The sequence below is a fragment of the Prionailurus viverrinus genome, chromosome B3 (assembly GCF_022837055.1).
Source record: "Prionailurus viverrinus isolate Anna chromosome B3, UM_Priviv_1.0, whole genome shotgun sequence".
Classification (NCBI taxonomy): domain Eukaryota; kingdom Metazoa; phylum Chordata; class Mammalia; order Carnivora; family Felidae; genus Prionailurus; species Prionailurus viverrinus.
Genome location: NC_062566.1, coordinates 45041376 through 45059801, shown reverse-complemented (window position 1 = coordinate 45059801; position 18426 = coordinate 45041376).

Here is an 18426-nt window from a genome sequence, read left to right as displayed (position 1 = left end):
ATGAAGCTCTAGTTTGACAGATTTAACAAACCATTAGTGTAATGCTTTCTATGTACCAAGCATTATTCAACAAGCTTTACAAATATTATCCTGCTAAATCATCATAGCAATTCTATAAAGCAGGTAGGATTATTATATCCCGTTTTACTCATGAGTTAATTGGGGCCAGAGAGGTTAAGGATCTTTCTGAAGGTAATAGGTGGTATATGAATTAGATAAGGAGGTTTATCACAAGATATTCTGGAAGCCAACTATCTTTATCCTCAACTGGAGATTTAACAGATTTATGAACTTAAATGTGCACTCACTGGTAAGCAGACTGGGGCCAGAGAGGTCAAGCATCTTTCTTAGCAAAAATAACACAATGATATTAAATAAAATCATGATAACACTGTCTCTAACACGCTGTCTCGAAGACCAAATAAGTAGAGTGATTTTATGTTTTCGACATTCTGTGAACATATCTTATACTAGTAATCCTTTTATTTATTTTTTAGAAGTTATGAAAGTTTCTAGAAATTTGCAAGATATAAAAATAGAGGTCTTCTATTGTACTTACACATAAGATAATGAACTTTATATTTTAGAACAAAGTATCTGCTCAAAATATCTTCCAAGTGTGATACCAAAGTATGGTTTACCTATATGTAAATTGACACACGAAGGGATCCAAAAAATTTTTAGAATTTGAGGTTTACATTTGCAAGGATTATAAATCCTGAATTTTTATTCGACTTTGAAGGGTAAAACTACTTTCACATACACACATTCTACTCTCATTCATCCCACGATGAGAGCAGCCATTTCACACAGTGAGAAGGGCACAGCTTTGGAATCAGGGAAATGGGGCTTGATGCTTCCTCTCCCTGGTGCTGGTCTGCTGTGTAATGTTGACAAACTCTTTTAGGTACTTTATGGCTAAGTTTTCTGAACTCCAAGAATGAGGAGAAACAACTGCACTAGATTTTGTACAATTATAATCATGTATAAAAATTTCCAGCATCATGCCTGGCCTTTTTTAGGGAAAAGAGTAAACCACAATCTTCTGGAAGCTAAGTTCTCCTGGTGAGTCTTAAACAACTCTGCTTTGTCTGTGTCTAGAATTTTAAAACATTAATTGGCTCAGTAAAAATAAAATGTGCTCTACAGAACATTCAGTGATAATAAAGCCACCATTCACATTGTTCATGTTCTTGTGATGGAAATATTGTGATATGAAAGTTTCACGACTCCTGGAAAAGTGTCCATTTCACACTGACTTTCTTTTTTATGTCTTGACATCTCTAAACATCTCTACTTCAGACTGAGACCGAAATTCAGTTTTTTTTTTTTTTCAGAACAGGACCTGGGGAATATATAGTGGAATAGGAAGATTGTGAGCTCACATCATCCTCCAGACACACTGATGCAACAACTTTATCTATTCAACCAACACTGAAAACAACCTGAGGACTCGCAGAACAGATTTTTCATAGCTAGTTGTAGAAAGAAGGCCAAATCAAAAAGCGTAGGAAGCACACAGATGCAGTTTCAAAACCAACCTTCTGCATGACTCACCAGAAAAAGGAAGGACATCACATGTATAGAGGAGTGAGGGAATCAGGCTCCACACTGGGCAACCCCAGCCAGGAGGACCCATACAGGGAAGTTGAGTCCCCATAATGTCTGGCTTTGAAAATTAGTGGGACTTAACTCTAGGAGGTTTTAACTCTAGGAGAGCTTGAGGGAAACAGCAAACAAAGTCTCCACCTTTAAAGCTCCAGCAAGCCAAATAATTCAGTCCAAGGCACAGCATAGAAGCAGTCGTTTGAAAACCACATGGGGTATAAGTGAAGGAGATGTACTGACTAATCTTAGAACATGTGCTGGTGGACCAAGAATGTGCAGGAGATTTCTCCAGGAACAATGGTGTCATTTTTTTGCCCTTCTCCAGTCTAGATAAAGTGATATGTGCAGAAGCCACTTACAACAGCCTCCATCAAGCATGCTAGCACTACAGACCCCAGCCCAGTATTCTCTTGCAGACCCAACCACACTCAACCTGCCTGCCTTAGCAGACATCCCCCCAGCTGACTTCCACCATGCCACATCCCTCATGTAGCCCTGGATGGTTTTGGCAGTACTTCAAAGTTACTTCTCTCCTGGGGAAGCAGAGGGAGTTAGCCCCACACACCAGCACACCCACATGTCCTGCACCTGGACCTCTTAGGGAGATAGGTCTACCTAAAGAAACAAGAAAAATCTTTTTTTTCTTACTATCTCTTTTAAAGATAAAGACAGTTATTGTGAATAACTAATGATATTAATTATATCATTAGTTATAGGAATAACTATATTCAAGTTATAAACTTGAATATAAACTTTTAGTTTATTCATTTATTTTGAGATAGACAGAGATGCCACAAGTGGGGGAGGGGCAGGCAGAGAGGGGGAGAGAGAGAATCCCAAGTAGGCTCTGTGCTGGCAGCACAGACTCCAACACAGAGCTCAAACTCATGAAACCGTGAGATCATGACCTGAGCCAAAACCAAGAGTCATAGGCTTAACTGACTGAGCTACCCAGGTGCCTTGAAACAAGAAAAATCTTTAACAATATAACCTTATAACCTAAAAACACTAGAAAAAGAACAAATAAAACCCAAAGTTAGAAGAAATAATAAAGATTAGAGAAGAAATGTAGACTAAAAGAATAGAAAATATCAATGAAAAAAAGAGCTAATTCTTTGAAAAACAAAATCAACAAAATTGATGAACTTTTAGCCAAACTCATCAGGAAAAAAAAGATAATTCAAATAAATAAAATCAGAAATGAAGGAGGAGAAATAACAACCAACACCAAATAAATACAAAGAATTATAAGAGAATACTATAGAAAATTATAATGTCAATATATCAGACAACCTAGAGAAATGGATCAATCCTAGGAGCATACAATCTTCCAGAACTAAATCAGGAAGAAATAAAAAATCCCAACAGACTTATCACTACCAACAAAACTGCATTAGAAATAAAATAAAAAACCTTTCAAAAAACAAGTCCAGGACCAGATGGCTTCACAGGTTAATTCCAACAATTAAATTCATTAAAAGAATTAATACCTATTATTCTCAAAATATTACAAAAAAATATATAGAAAAGAAAGCTTCCAAATTCATTCTATGAGGTCATCATTATCTTGATGGAAAAACCATATAAAGACATTTAAATAACAGACAACTACAGGCCAGTACCTCTGATGAACATAGACACAAAAATCCTCCACCAAATATAAGCTAATCAAACTCAACAACATTAAAAAAAATTATTCACCATGATCAAGTGGGATTTGTTCCAGGTATGGGGGTTTGATATTTGAAATATCAAATATTTCAAAGTTTTACAACTTTGATATTTGATATTTGCATAAAGGTCATATATGAAAGCATTTTAGTATCAAATATTTGATATTTTAATAAAGGCCATATATAAAAAAAACCCACAGCTGGGTGGGGCACCTGGGTGTCTCAATTGGTTAAGTGTCCCAGTCTTGATTTCAATCAGTTCATGATCTCACAGTTCATGGGATTGAGCCCCGCATCAGTCTCCAGGCTGACAGCATGGAGCCTGCTTGGGATCCTCTCTCTCCCTCTCTCTCTGCCTCTCCCCTGCTTGTGCTCTCTCTCAAAATAAACATCATATATATACACACAAACAAATACAAATATACATGTGTATATATATATATGAAATACATATATGAATATATATAAGAAATACATATATGAATATATACAAGAAATACATATATAAATATATATAAGAAATACATATATGAATATATATAAGAAATACATATATAAATATATATAAGAAATACATATATGAATGTATATATGAAATATATATGAATGTATATATGAAATATATATGAATATATATATGAAATATATATATGAATATATATGAATGAAAGAAGAGAATTTTCCCCCTAAGATCAGGAACAAGACAAGGATGTCCATTCTTACCACTTTATTCAACATAGTACTAGAAGTCCTAGCTATAGTAATTTCACTATTTGCAGATGACAGGATACTATATATAAGAAACTATAAAGTCTTCACCAAAAAACTACTAGAACTGATGAATGAATTCTGTAAGGTATAGGATTTAATACCCAGAAATCTGTTCCATTTTTATAGACTAATCATAAAGTGACTGAAAGAATCACTAAGCAAACAATTTCATTTATACTTACACCAAAATAAAACACCTAACAATGAACTTAAATAAGGAGGTTAAAAACCTGTACTCTGAATACTATAAAAACACTGAAGAAAGAAATTGAAGATGACACAATTAGAAATATTCCATGCTCATGGTTTGGGAGAACTACTATTGTTATAATATTCATACTACCCAAAGCAATCTACACGTTTAATGTGATCCTTATCGAAAAATGATGTTTTCCACAGAACTAGAACAAATGATGTCAAAATTGTGGATCCACACAAGACTTTAAATACCTGAAGCAATCTTGAACAAGAAAAGCAAAGCAGGAGGCATTATGGAAAGACCTGATTTCAAGATATACCACACAACTATAGTAATCCAAACAGTATGGTACTGGCACAAAACACACATAGATCAATACAACACAATAGAAAGCTTAGAAGTAAACCCATGATTACATGGTCAAGTAATGCTCAACAAAAGAGGTAAGAATATGCAATGAACAGTCTCTTCAAACAGTGCTAGGAAACCGGATATATACATGCAAAGGAATGGACCTTTATCATTATCACTTTCTTACACCATACACAAAAATAAACTCAAAATGTATTAAAGACCCAAATGTGAAACCTGAAACCATAAAAATCCTAGAAAAGAGCACAAGCAATAATTTCTCTGACATCAGCCATAGCAACAGTTTTCTTGATGTCTTCTAAAGCTAGGGAAACAAAAGCAAAAATAAACTATTGGGACTCCATCAAAATAAAAAGCTTCTGCGCAGCAAAGCAACAGTCACCATAACAAAAATAAAACCTACTGAATAGGAAAAGATATTTGCAAACGATATATCCAATAAAGGGTTAGTATCCGAAACACATAAAAACTTATAAAACTCAACACCAACAAACACAATAACCCAATTTAAAAATTAGCCAAGAACATAAGCATAGATTTCATGAAAGAAAATACACAGATGACCAACAGACACAAGATGCTCAACATCTCTCATAATCAGGGAAATATAAAGCAAAACGACAGTGAGATATCACCTCAGACCTGTCAAAATCACTAAACATCAACAACACAAGAAACAATAAATGTTAGGATGTGGAGAAAAAGGAACCCTCTTGCACTGTTCATGGGAATGTAACCTAGTGGAGTCACTGTGTAAAACAGTATGGAGGTTTCTCAAAAAATTAAAGATAGAAAAAAATTGAAGATATAGTTACCATATGATCCAGTAATTACACTGCTGGAATACAAAAACACTAATTAAAAAAGATAAATGTACCCCTATGTTCATTGCACCATTATTTATAATAGTCAAATTATGGAAGCAACCCAAGTGTCCATCAATAGATGAATGGGTTAAAAAGTGGTATGTGGGGGCACCTGGGTGGCTCAGTCGGTTAAGCGTCCGACTTCGGCTCAGGTCATGATCTCGGGGTCCGTGAGTTCGAGCCCCGCGTCGGGCTCTGTGCTGACCGCTCAGAGCCCGGAGCCTGTTTCAGATTCTGTGTCTCCCTCTCTCTCTGATCCTCCCCCGTTCATGCTCTGTCTCTCTGTGTCTCAAAAATAAATAAACGTTAAAAAGTGGTATGTGTATCTATATTCACACACACCACAATGGAGTATTACTCAGCCATAATAAAGAATGAAATGTTCCCATTTGCCACAAAATGGATGAACATCGATGGTATAATACTAAGTTAAATAAGTTATTCAGAGAAATACACATACTATATGATTTTATTCATATGTATAATTTAGCAAACAAAACAAATAAACAATGAAAAAGAGACAAAAAATAGACTCTGACTACAGAGAACAAACTTGTGGCTGCCAAAGGAGGCAGGTAGAGGGATGGGTGAAATAAAGGGGATTTAGAGTACACTTATCTTGATGAGCACTAAAAAATGTGTACAATTGTTCAATCATATTATACACCTGAAACTATGTAACACTACATGCTAATTACACTGGAATTAAAATAAAATTTCTTAAGTTTTAAAAAATTTTTTTAAGTAAAAATAAAAAATATGATAGCTTAGCTTTAATATTATTCAAATGCCCATACTACCAAAAGCAATGCACAGATTCAATTCAATCCCTATCGAAATACTGATCACATTTTTCATAGAACTGGTATAAATCATCCTAAAATTTGTATGGAAACACAGAAGACCCTGAATAGCCCAAACAATCTTGAGTAGTAAGAACAAAGCTGCAAGTATCACAATCCCAAATTGAAAGATATACGATAAAGCTATAGTAATCAAAGCATTATGGTACTGGCACAAAAGAGACACATAGATAAATGGCACAGAGTAGAAAGCCCACAATTACCCCAAACTTCATGGTCAATTAATCTACAACAAAGAAGGGAAGAATTAACAATGAACAAAAAACAGTCTTTTCGTAAATGGTTTTGGCATCTGCAAAAGATTGTAACTAAACCACTTTCTTACACCACACACAAAATAAACTCAAAGTATCTTTGAGACACAAATGTGAAAGCTGAAACCACAGTACTCCTGAAAGGGAACATAGGCCGTGAGCTTTTTGCCATTTGTCTTACTGATGTCTTTGTGGATCTGACTCAAAGGTATGAGAAACAAAAGCAAAAATAAACAAATGATTACAACAAAGTAAAAAGCTTCTGCACAGGAAAGAAAAACGTCATAAAAACCAAAAGGGATCCTACTAAAAAAGATATTTGCAAATCATGTATCCTAAGGGTTAATATCCAAAATATATAAAGTCATACAAAACAACAACAAAAACACAAATAATCCAATTAAAAGTAGGCAGAGAATCTGAATAGACATTTCTCCAAAGACATACCGATGGCAATAGGCACATGAAAAGATGGTCATCCTCACTAATCACCAGGGAAATATAAATCAGAACAATGACATATCACCTAACACCTGTTAGAATGGCTATTACCAAAAAGATGAGAAATAATAAGACTTGGAAAGTATGGAGAAAAGGGAACTCTCATGCACTAATGGTGGGATTGTCAATTGGTGCAGCCACTATACAAAACAATATGGAGATTCCTCAAAAAATTAACAAGAGAACTACCTTATGACCCAGCTATTCTACTTCTGGGTATTTATCTGAAGAATACAAAAACACTAATTTTAAAAGATATATGCACCCCTATTTTCATTGCAGCATTATTTACAATAGCCTAGATATGGAAATAACCTAAGCTTCCATCAATAGATAAAGAAAATGTGGTGTAATTTATGTAATGGAACACTTGTCAGTCATAAAAAAAAAAAAATAGTCTTGCCATTTGTAACAACATGGATGGACTTTGAGGGTATAATGCTGAGTGAAATACATCAGATGGAGAAATACAAATACTGTCTGATATGAATTGTGTGGAATCTAAGAAAAGAAACCAACAAAAATAAAACTGTAGATAGAGAAAACAGACCAGAGCTAACCAGCAGGAAAAGGGTTTGAGAGATGGGTGAAATGGGATTAACTTTGTGGTGATGGATGATAGCTAGACTAGTGGTGGTGATAGCTTTCTAGTGTATATAGATGTCAAATTATAAATGTGTGCACCTGAAACTTACTTTTTAAAAAGAGTGTCTATATCTTTTTTTAATCTCAAACATAAAAAAGCTTTTGTTTCTGTGATCAGGGTGGGAACGTTTTCAACAAGTGCCGCAAAATGAAGTCTTTGGACACTTAGAATATATTTAGACAACACCTGTGTTATATAATATTTTCAGGAATACTATAAATGAGTTTATAAACATCTTTATGAATCCCCCCAAAATTCTAGCAAGCAAGGAAGGGCAAAAGGAATTTAATTATACATTAACTGTCATCACTAAATTAAGACATGTAAAGAGACATTATTTCTTTTAGTTTGCTGCTTTAATTTTTTTAATTAACTCACAAAACCAGGTTGATAAAGGTTTTTTTAAGTTTGTTCATCACTTGGACCTGACGTTATCTTTTCCTTAATTAATTCCTACAGTATTTCTAACCTTTCCTCCTACTAAAAAAGAGTTTTCAATACAACTCTCATAGGTAGGGCAATTGTTGGACACAAATAGATGTTGAAACCAAGGTTTCTGATATGTAACTAATAGAATTCAGTTTTTAATCTTAAAAAAATTGTTTTTAATTCATTATAATTCTATAAATGAAGGACTTCACCAAGGTCCCCCAGGAAATTTATACATGTCATCCTTCTTGAAGAATGAAGTGTAAAAAAAATACTAGAATTCCTTCCAATTTATGGTTGACCATGATTCCAAATCCAAGCTTCTTTCACCAATAAGTGGCTCTGGCTTGATAAAAGGAAGCCTGGACATATGGTCTTGTGATCTGGGTTCAAACCTTAGGTCCACTTTTTTAGCTGTCTGAATCAAGGCACATTCTCAAGCTTTCTCCAACGTTTTTTCTTTAGTAGAGTTTTATTTGTTTCATATATAAAACATTAAAACCTAGTACATTTGGCAATTATATGAATTAACATATACAAATATGACTGGAGATGTTGGATAGATGAAGTATGTGTTCTCCCACTCTCTCCCCCTAAAATCTGAACAGGCTGAAGAGGGAATGAATAAACAGTCTAGGAAAGTTCAAGACGAAATGAAGTATAATCATAAATAAAGGAGGCTATTCTCTTTTCCTTCCTTCCACTCATGTTTAATTCATAAGCGTGGAGAACAAGAAGAGTCCAAGGGGAGAGGGGAGGAGTGTCTTTTATTCACTTCCCCTCCACTCTTGAGTCTTTCACTACCTATCTCCCACCATTCTCTGCCTAGGCTTCTTCTCATCCCTTCTTTTCCTTCCCTTCCCTTCTCTTTGGACAGAAGTGGTCTTTGGCTTCAGATCCTTGGTCTTTGGAGAGTTAAGAAGATTCAGGTTTAGGATCAGAGGAAAGGGGCACCTGGGTGGCGGAGTCGGTTAAGCGTCCGACTTCAGCCAGGTCACCATCTCGCGCTCTGTGAGTTCGAGCCCTGCGTCAGGCTCTGGGCTGATGGCTCAGAGCCTGGAGTCTGTTTCCGATTCTGTGTCTCCCTCTCTCTCTGCCCCTCCCCCGTTCATGCTCTGTCTCTCTCTATCCCAAAAATAAATAAACGTTGAAAAAAAAATTTAAAAAAAAAAAAAGGATCAGAGGAAAGAAGGAACATGCTGATTGGAGACTTCTTCAGACTGCAGGGAGTGGTAGAGAAGACCTCTCAATCAGTGAAGGTTCAGTCATACTTCAAACAAAACAGGATATAACACAGTGAAATCAATCATTGGTAAATTTTTTAAGTGCTGGAGAAATGTAAGTTGGGAAATAAGGTCACTCTGGCCAGAAATCAGGAAACTGCAAGAAGCTTCAGCTAAAGCACAGCTGTCCACAGCTCCAAAACTAGAGATAGACAGTAAGTCTCAGATTCTAAGGAAGCCATCACCACCACAACTGCAGGTACCCTCCCTAGTCTACAACCACCACAGCCAGAAGAGGAATGTCCACTTTCCTTCTGTTTTCCAAGCCTCACCAGTCTCTCTCCTTAACAGGCTGGGAAATACAGTTCTCAGGCTTGCAACACTATGATAGAGAAGAGACCAGGAAAGGAACAGCATGGTATTAAGGGCCAAAAATCAACCTATCCCCATATTCCACTCTCATTCTAGCTACTTAATTGGATTCTTTTCATTTTTTTATTTTCAAAATAAATAAAATAACCCCAAAAGATAAAAAGTCAGGAAATCAATGTGAAAAAATATATGCTTTGGCTGGAGTGTCCCTCCATATCATTTATCTCAGGAACCTACACATAGGGGGCATGGTACAGGAAGATCTAAAGCCTGCTAAACACCAAGGTTAAGAATTCAACATCATGTAACAGTTTAGTCCCATTTCTGTGTGGCTGATAAGAAAGCTCCTTGTAAATGGCATCACTGTTGAGGAAACAAAAAGGTATACTCCACTTTGTCTTGATTAGCTTTGAATCCCCAATGCCTATCATAATTCTTGTAACCTAGTAGTTGTACAATGTTTTCTGATTAAGCCTCAAGACTATCATCCACTGGAGCTTTTGAAGTAACACTTATCACTGAATATAGTGCCTAGCATTTAATGAAGCACCCATCACCACATAGCCTTCAACTTATATTATCTTGCTCACCTCTCCATTCCACTATTCAGTTCCAGCATAGTCCTTCTACAGTATTAGACAGAACATTTCTCTCTCTTCTTACAGCTCTCCAGTGACTCCCCATCTTGCTCAGAGCAAGGTTCTAAGTCTTTATGATGGTTCCCCTGTTATATCTGGCACATCTTCTATTTTTCTAGATATTCACAGCTTTCTAACCATATTAGCTTCTTGCTGTTCTTTGAACATATGATAACTTTTTTGATGTATCAACTTGATGAGACTATAGTCCCCAGTTATTCAATCAAACACCAATCTAGGTGCTGCTGCAAAGGGATTTCGCAAATGCAGTTAAAATTTCCATTTGTTTGACCCCAAGAAAGAAACATTATCCGGAGTATCTTTTAGCCCAATTTAATCAGAATGATTTAAGGGCACCTGTCACTTGGTTAAGCATCTGCCTATTAATTTTGCCTCAGGTCATGGTCTCACAGTTCATTAGATCAAACCCCAAGTCGAGCTCAGCACTGACAGCATGGAGGCTGCTTAGGATGTTCTCTCTCCCTGTCTCTGCCCTTTCCCCTCTCACGCTCTGTCAAAATAAAAAACAAGTAAATTTTTTCTTAAAAAAAAAAAGAGCAATTTAAGAGCAGGGCTATGACTTTTCTGAATGAAAACAAATTCCACCTCTATACAGTAGTTTGGGCCCAGTGTCTCTTGTCTTCTTTATATGTATAGTCTTCCCTTGATGACTGCCTGCTCTATAGTACTGGTCTTGCTTAGCCAGCCCCCATAATCACATGAGCCAATTTCCTTATAATAAATCTGTGTGTGTGCACATGTGCGCACACACACACATGCACACATTCATGCCTCTTACTGGCTTTGCTTCTCTGGTTGAACCCCCACTGATACATATACCAACTACTCTCTCACCTTCAAAGTATTTGAAGTTCCATATGTCTGAAACGCTCTTCCTCTAGATGGATGCAAAGCTTACTCCCTCACTTCCTTCCAATCTTTCCTCAAGTGCTGCTTTCTTAGAGATGCTCTCTCAGGCCACTATTTAAAATTCCAACACCTAAACCTTGATATTCCCTATCCTTATTCCCAGATCTCTTTTTCTCCATAGCATCATGTGACATAGTTTTTATTTTACTTTTTATCTTCCCCTAGTTGAACCCAAGCTCCACACAGACAGGTTTTTGTCTTATGTTCACTTCTATTCCCAATACCTGGGATAAAGTAGGTGCTTTACAAATATTTAGTAAGTCAACAGTGAAAGGACTTACAACTATATATTAGTCCAATTTATAGAAATGATCCTTTGCCCTCATTCTCCAATTTACTCTAAAATTCCTCTGGTAGAACTTAAGTCCAGCCCTGAATTCCAGTCTACTTGTTTGGGACCTTTTGACTCTACCATTTGTCAGTGCTCTACCCAAGGGATGTCTCCTACTCCTTGTATTCCAAATATAGTTTTGGATTCTTTAACCAGTGGGTAGGTTTTCCACAACAATGTCACCACAAATTTCCACTACTGCTGAGTTCATCTATGTTTGCCCAGGCAATGCCTAAATTTCCCTTTCACTGGATTGTTGTGGGCCACAGAGATGCTCTGCTAGAGACAAGTAATTTTATATTCCCCATGTTATGCTAGTTACAACTTCTTTCTCAGTGATCTCTGAGAGGTCAACATGCTTTAGTTTTAAGTTCATTACCAAATGACCCATAGTTTTAGGATTTTACAATTGTCTTATATATATCCAGAAATGGGAACTTTTCCCTGTATGACTCAGTTTTTTAACTCACTTTTTACAATTAGCTACAGATTAGTTAGGTTTTGTTCCCACTCCTAGTGAGAGAGGGAAAATGTTATTTGTTTTATACCCTGTGGTCATGTAGCTTTTAGGAGGGGCTGAGAATTGACACCTGATGTTGTAAGTCAAGCTTCTAGAAAATCTGGAAATAATTTATCCTCTTTACTGATGAATATACAAACAGAAAACCAAATAGTTGAAGATTAATACCTAAAATAAAGCAGCTCACTTTAAAAAGCCACTAATATTTAAATTAATATAAAATTCTTGTGCATCTCTCTGGAATTCTTTTACTCAACAGTTGTTTAAAAGTAGCCAAACTATCATTGAGATTCATCAATTCAATTCACTAATATAAAGACATTTAATTACTTCTTAGAGATAGATGGATAATATAGTTGATAACTCTCTTTATGTCCTCTTCCCTCACATTCTCTTTTATTTTTCAATGTGTTAAGAAGATGTGGAAGATGGCGGCTTAGGAGGACGCTGGGCTCACCGCACGTCCTGCTGATCACTTAGATTCCATCTACACCTGCCTAAATAACCCAGAAAACCGCCAGAGGATTAGCAGAACAGAGTCGCCGGAGCCAAGCGCAGACGAGAGGCCCACGGAAGAGGGTAGGAAGGGCGGTGAGGCGGTGCGCGCTCCACGGACTGGCGGGAGGGAGCCAGGGCGGAGGGGCGGCTCGCCGGCCAAGCAGAGCTCCTGAGTCTGGCTTGCAAAAGCGGAGGGGCCTGACGGACTGTGTTCCCACAACAAGCGCGACTTAGCGTCTGGGAGGTCATAAGTTAACAGCTCTGCTCAGAAAGCAGGAAGGCTGGAGGACAAAGGGAGGGAGAGCTGCTGAGCCCCCTGACAACAGAGCTCAGTTTGGTGGGGAACAAGGGCGCTCGCCAGCGCCATCTCCCCCGCCCATCCCCCAGCCGAAATCCCAAAGGGAACCGGTTCCTGCCAGGGAACTTGCTCGCTCCACGCAAACACCCAGCTCTGCATTTCTGCAGAGCCAAACCTCCGGCAGCAGATCTGACTCCCTCCCGCTGCCACAGGGCCCCTCCTGAAGTGGATCACCTAAGGAGAAGTGATCTAAGCCTGCCCCTCCTGCCCCCGTGCACCTGGCCTACCCACCCCAGCTAATACGCCAGATCCCCAGCATCACAAGCCTGGCAGGGTGCAAGTAGCCCAGATGAGCCACCCCGCCCCACAGTGAATCCCGCCCCTAGGAGAAGGGAAGAGAAGGCACACACCAGTCTGACTGTGGCCCCAGCGGTGGACTGGGGGCAGACATCAGGTCTGACTGCGGCCCCGCCCACCAACCCCAGTTATACACCACAGCACAGGGGAAGTGCCCTGCAGGTCCTCATCACGCCAGGGACTATCCAAAATGACCAAGCGGAAGAATTCCCCTCAGAAGAATCTCCAGGAAATAACAACAGCTAATGAGCTGATCAAAAAGGATTTAAATAATATAACAGAAAGTGAATTTAGAATAATAGTCATAAAATTAATAGCTGGGCTTGAAAACAGTATACAGGACAGCAGAGAATCTCTTGCTACAGAGATCAAGGGACTAAGAAACAGTCACAAGGAGCTGAAAACGCTTTAAACGAAATACATAACAAAATGGAAACCACCACAGCTCGGCTTGAAGAGGCAGAGGAGAGAATAGGTGAACTAGAAGATAAAGTTATGGAAAAAGAGGAAGCTGAGAAAAAAAGAGATAAAAAAATCCAGGAGTATGAGGGGAAAATTAGAGAATTAAGTGATACACTAAAAAGAAATAATATACACATAATTGGTATCCCAGAGGAGGAAGAGAGAGGGAAAGGTGCTGAAGGGGTACTTGAAGAAATAATAGCTGAGAACTTCCCTGAACTGGGGAAGGAAAAAGGCATTGAAATCCAAGAGGCACAGAGAACTCCCTTCAGACGTAACTTGAATCGATCTTCTACACGACATATCATAGTGAAACTGGCAAAATACAAGGATAAAGAGAAAATTCTGAAAGCAGCAAGGGGTAAACGTGCCCTCACATATAAAGGGAGACCTATAAGACTCGTGACTGATCTCTCTTTTGAAACTTGGCAGGCCAGAAAGAATTGGCATGAGATTTTCAGGGTGCTAGACAGAAAAAATATGCAGCCAAGAATCCTTTATCCAGCAAGTCTGTCATTTAGAATAGAAGGAGAGATTAAGGTCTTCCCAAACAAACAAAAACTGAAGGAATTTGTCACCACTAAACCAGCCCTACAAGAGATCCTAAGGGGGACCCTGTGAGACAAAGTCCCAGAGACATCACTACAAGCATAAAACATACAGACATCACAATGACTCTAAACCCGTATCTTTCTATAATAACACTGAATGTAAATGGATTAAATGCGCCAACCAAAAGACACACGGTATCAGAATGGATAAAAAAACAAGACCCATCTATTTGCTGTCTACAAGAGACTCATTTTAGACCTGAGGACACCTTTAGATTGAGAGTGAGGGGATGGAGAACTATTTATCATGCGACTGGAAGCCAAAAGAAAGCTGGAGTAGCCATACTTATATCAGACAAACTAGACTTTAAATTAAAGGCTGTAACAAGAGATGAAGAAGGACATTATATAATAGTTACAGGGTCTATCCATCAGGAAGAGCTAACAATTATAAACGTCTATGCACCGAATACCGGAGCCCCCAAATATATAAAACAATTACTCATAAACATGAGCAACCTTATTGATAAGAATGTGGTAATTGCAGGGGACTTTAATACACCACTTACAGAAATGGATAGATCATCTAGACACACGGTCAATAAAGAAACAAGGGCCCTGAATGAGACATTGGATCAGATGGACTTGACAGATATATTTAGAACTCTGCATCCCAAAGCAACAGAATATACTTTCTTCTCGAGTGCACATGGAACATTCTCCAAGATAGATCATATACTGGGTCACAAAACAGCCCTTCATAAGTTTACAAGAATTGAAATTATACCATGCTTACTTTCAGACCACAATGCTATGATGCTTGAAATCAACCACAGAAAAAAGTCTGGAAAACCTCCAAAAGCATGGAGGTTAAAGAACACCCTACTAACGAATGAGTGGGTCAACCAGACAATTAGAGAAGAAATTAAAAAATATATGGAAACAAACAAAAATGAAAATACAACAATCCAAACGCTTTGGGACGCAGCAAAGGCAGTCCTGAGGGGAAAATACATTGCCATCCAGGCCTATCTCAAGAAACAAGAAAAATCCCAAATACAAAATCTAACAGCACACCTAAAGGAACTAGAAGCAGAACAGCAAAGGCAGCCTAATCCCAGCAGAAGAAGAGAAATAATAAAGATCAGAGCAGAAATAAACAATATAGAATCTACAAAAACTGTAGAGCAGATCAACGAAACCAAGAGTTGGTTTTTTGAAAAAATAAACAAAATTGACAAACCTCTAGCCAGGCTTCTCAAAAAGAAAAGGGAGATGACCCAAATAGATAAAATCATGAATGAAAATGGAATTATTACAACCAATCCCTCAGAGATACAAACAATTATCAGGGAATACTATGAAAAATTATATGCCAACAAATTGGACAACCTGGAAGAAATGGACAAATTCCTGAACACCCACACTCTTCCAAAACTCAATCAGGAGGAAACAGAAAGCTTGAACAGACCCATAACCAGCGAAGAAATTGAATCGGTTATCAAAAATCTCCCAACAAATAAGAGTCCAGGACCAGATGGCTTCCCAGGGGAGTTCTACCAGACGTTTTTTAAAGCAGAGAGAATACCTATCCTTCTCAAGCTATTCCAAGAAATAGAAAGGGAAGGAAAACTTCCAGACTCATTCTATGAAGCCAGGATTACTTTGATTCCTAAACCAGACAGAGACCCAGTCAAAAAAGAGAACTACAGGCCAATATCCCTGATGAATATGGATGCAAAAATTCTCAATAAGATACTAGCAAATCGAATTCAACGGCATATAAAAAGAATTATGCACCATGATCAAGTGGGATTCATTCCTGGGATGCAGGGCTGGTTCAACATTCGCAAATCAATCAACGTGATACATCACATTAACAAAAAAAAAAAAAGAGAAGAACCATATGATCCTGTCAAACGATGCAGAAAAGGCCTTCGACAAAATCCAGCACCTTTCTTAATAAAAACCCTTGAGAAAGGCGGGATAGAAGGAACATACTTAAAGATCATAAAAGCCATTTATGAAAAGCCCACAGCTAACATCATCCTCAACGGGGAAAAACTGAGAGCTTTTTCCCTGAGATCAGGAACATGACAAGGATGCCCACTCTCACCGCTGCTGTTTAACATAGTGCTGAAAGTTCTAGCATCAGCAATCAGACAACAAAAGGAAATCAAAGGCATCAAAATTGGCAAAGATGAAGTCAAGCTTTTGCTTTTTGCAGATGACATGATATTATACATGGAAAATCCGATAGACTCCACCAAAAGTCTGCTAGAACTGATACAGGAATTCAGCAAAGTTGCAGGATACAAAATCAATGTACAGAAATCAGTTGCATTCTTATACACTAACAATGAAGCAACAGAAAGACAAATAAAGAAACTGATCCCATTCACAATTGCACCAAGAAGCATGAAATACCTAGGAATAAATCTAACCAACGATGTAAAGGATCTGTATGCTGAAAACTATAGAAAGCTTATGAAGGAAATTGAAGAAGATTTAAAGAAATGGAAAGACATTCCCTGCTCATGGATTGGAAAAATAAATATTGTCAAAATGTCAATACTACCCACAGCTATCTACACATTCAGTGCAATCCCAATCAAAATTGCACCAGCATTCTTCTCGAAACTTGAACAAGCCATCCTAAAATTCATATGGAACCACAAAAGGCCCCGAATAGCCAAAGTAATTTTGAAGAAGAAGACCAAAGCAGGAGGCATCACAATCCCAGACTTTAGCCTCTACTACAAAGCTGTCATCATCAAGACAGCATGGTATTGGCACCAAAACAGACACATAGACCAATGGAATAGAATAGAAACCCCAGAACTAGACCCACAAACGTATGGCCAACTCATCTTTGACAAAGCAGGAAAGAACATCCAATGGAAAAAAGACAGCCTCTTTAACAAATGGTGCTGGGAGAACTGGACAGCAACATGCAGAAGGTTGAAACTAGACCACTTTCTCACACCATTCACAAAAATAAACTCAAAATGGATAAAGGACCTAAATGTGAGACAGCAAACCATCAAAACCTTAGAGGAGAAAGCAGGAAAAGACCTCTCTGACCTCAGCCATAGCAATCTCTTACTCGACACATCCCCAAAGGCAAGGGAATTAAAAGCAAAAGTGAATTACTGGGACCTTATGAAGATAAAAAGCTTCTGCACAGCAAAGGAAACAACCAACAAAACTCAAAGGCAACCAACGGAATGGGAAAAGATATTCGCAAATGACATATCAGACAAAGGGCTAGTATCCAGAATCTATAAAGAGCTCACCAAACTCCACACCCGAAAAACAAATAACCCAGTGAAGAAATGGGCAGAAAACATGAATAGACACTTCTCTAAAGAAGACATCTGGATGGCCAACAGGCACATGAAAAGATGTTCAGCGTCGCTCCTTATCAGGGAAATACAAATCAAAACCACACTCAGGTATCACCTCACGCCAGTCAGAGTGGCCAAAATGAACAAATCAGGAGACTATAGATGCTGGAGAGGATGTGGAGAAACGGGAACCCTCTTGCACTGTTGGTGGGAATGCAAATGGGTGCAGCCGCTCTGGAAAGCAGTGTGGAGGTTCCTCAGAAAATTAAAAATAGACCTACCCTATGACCCAGCAATAGCACTGCTAGGAATTTACCCAAGGGATACAGGAGTACTGATGCATAGGGCCACTTGTACCCCAATGTTCATAGCAGCACTCTCAACAATAGCCAAAGTATGGAAAGAGCCTAAATGTCCATCAACTGAGGAATGGATAAAGAAATTGTGGTTTATATACACAATGGAATATTACGTGGCAATGAGAAAAAATGAAATATGGCCTTTTGTAGCAACGTGGATGGAACTGGAGAGTGTGATGCTAAGTGAAATAAGCCATACAGAGAAAGACAGATACCATATGGTTTCACTCTTATGTGGATCCTGAGAAACTTAACAGGAACCCATGGGGGAGGGGAAGGAAAAAAAAAAAGAGGTTAGAATGGGAGAGAGCCAAAGCATAAGAGACTGTTAAAAACTGAGAACAAACTGAGGGTTGAT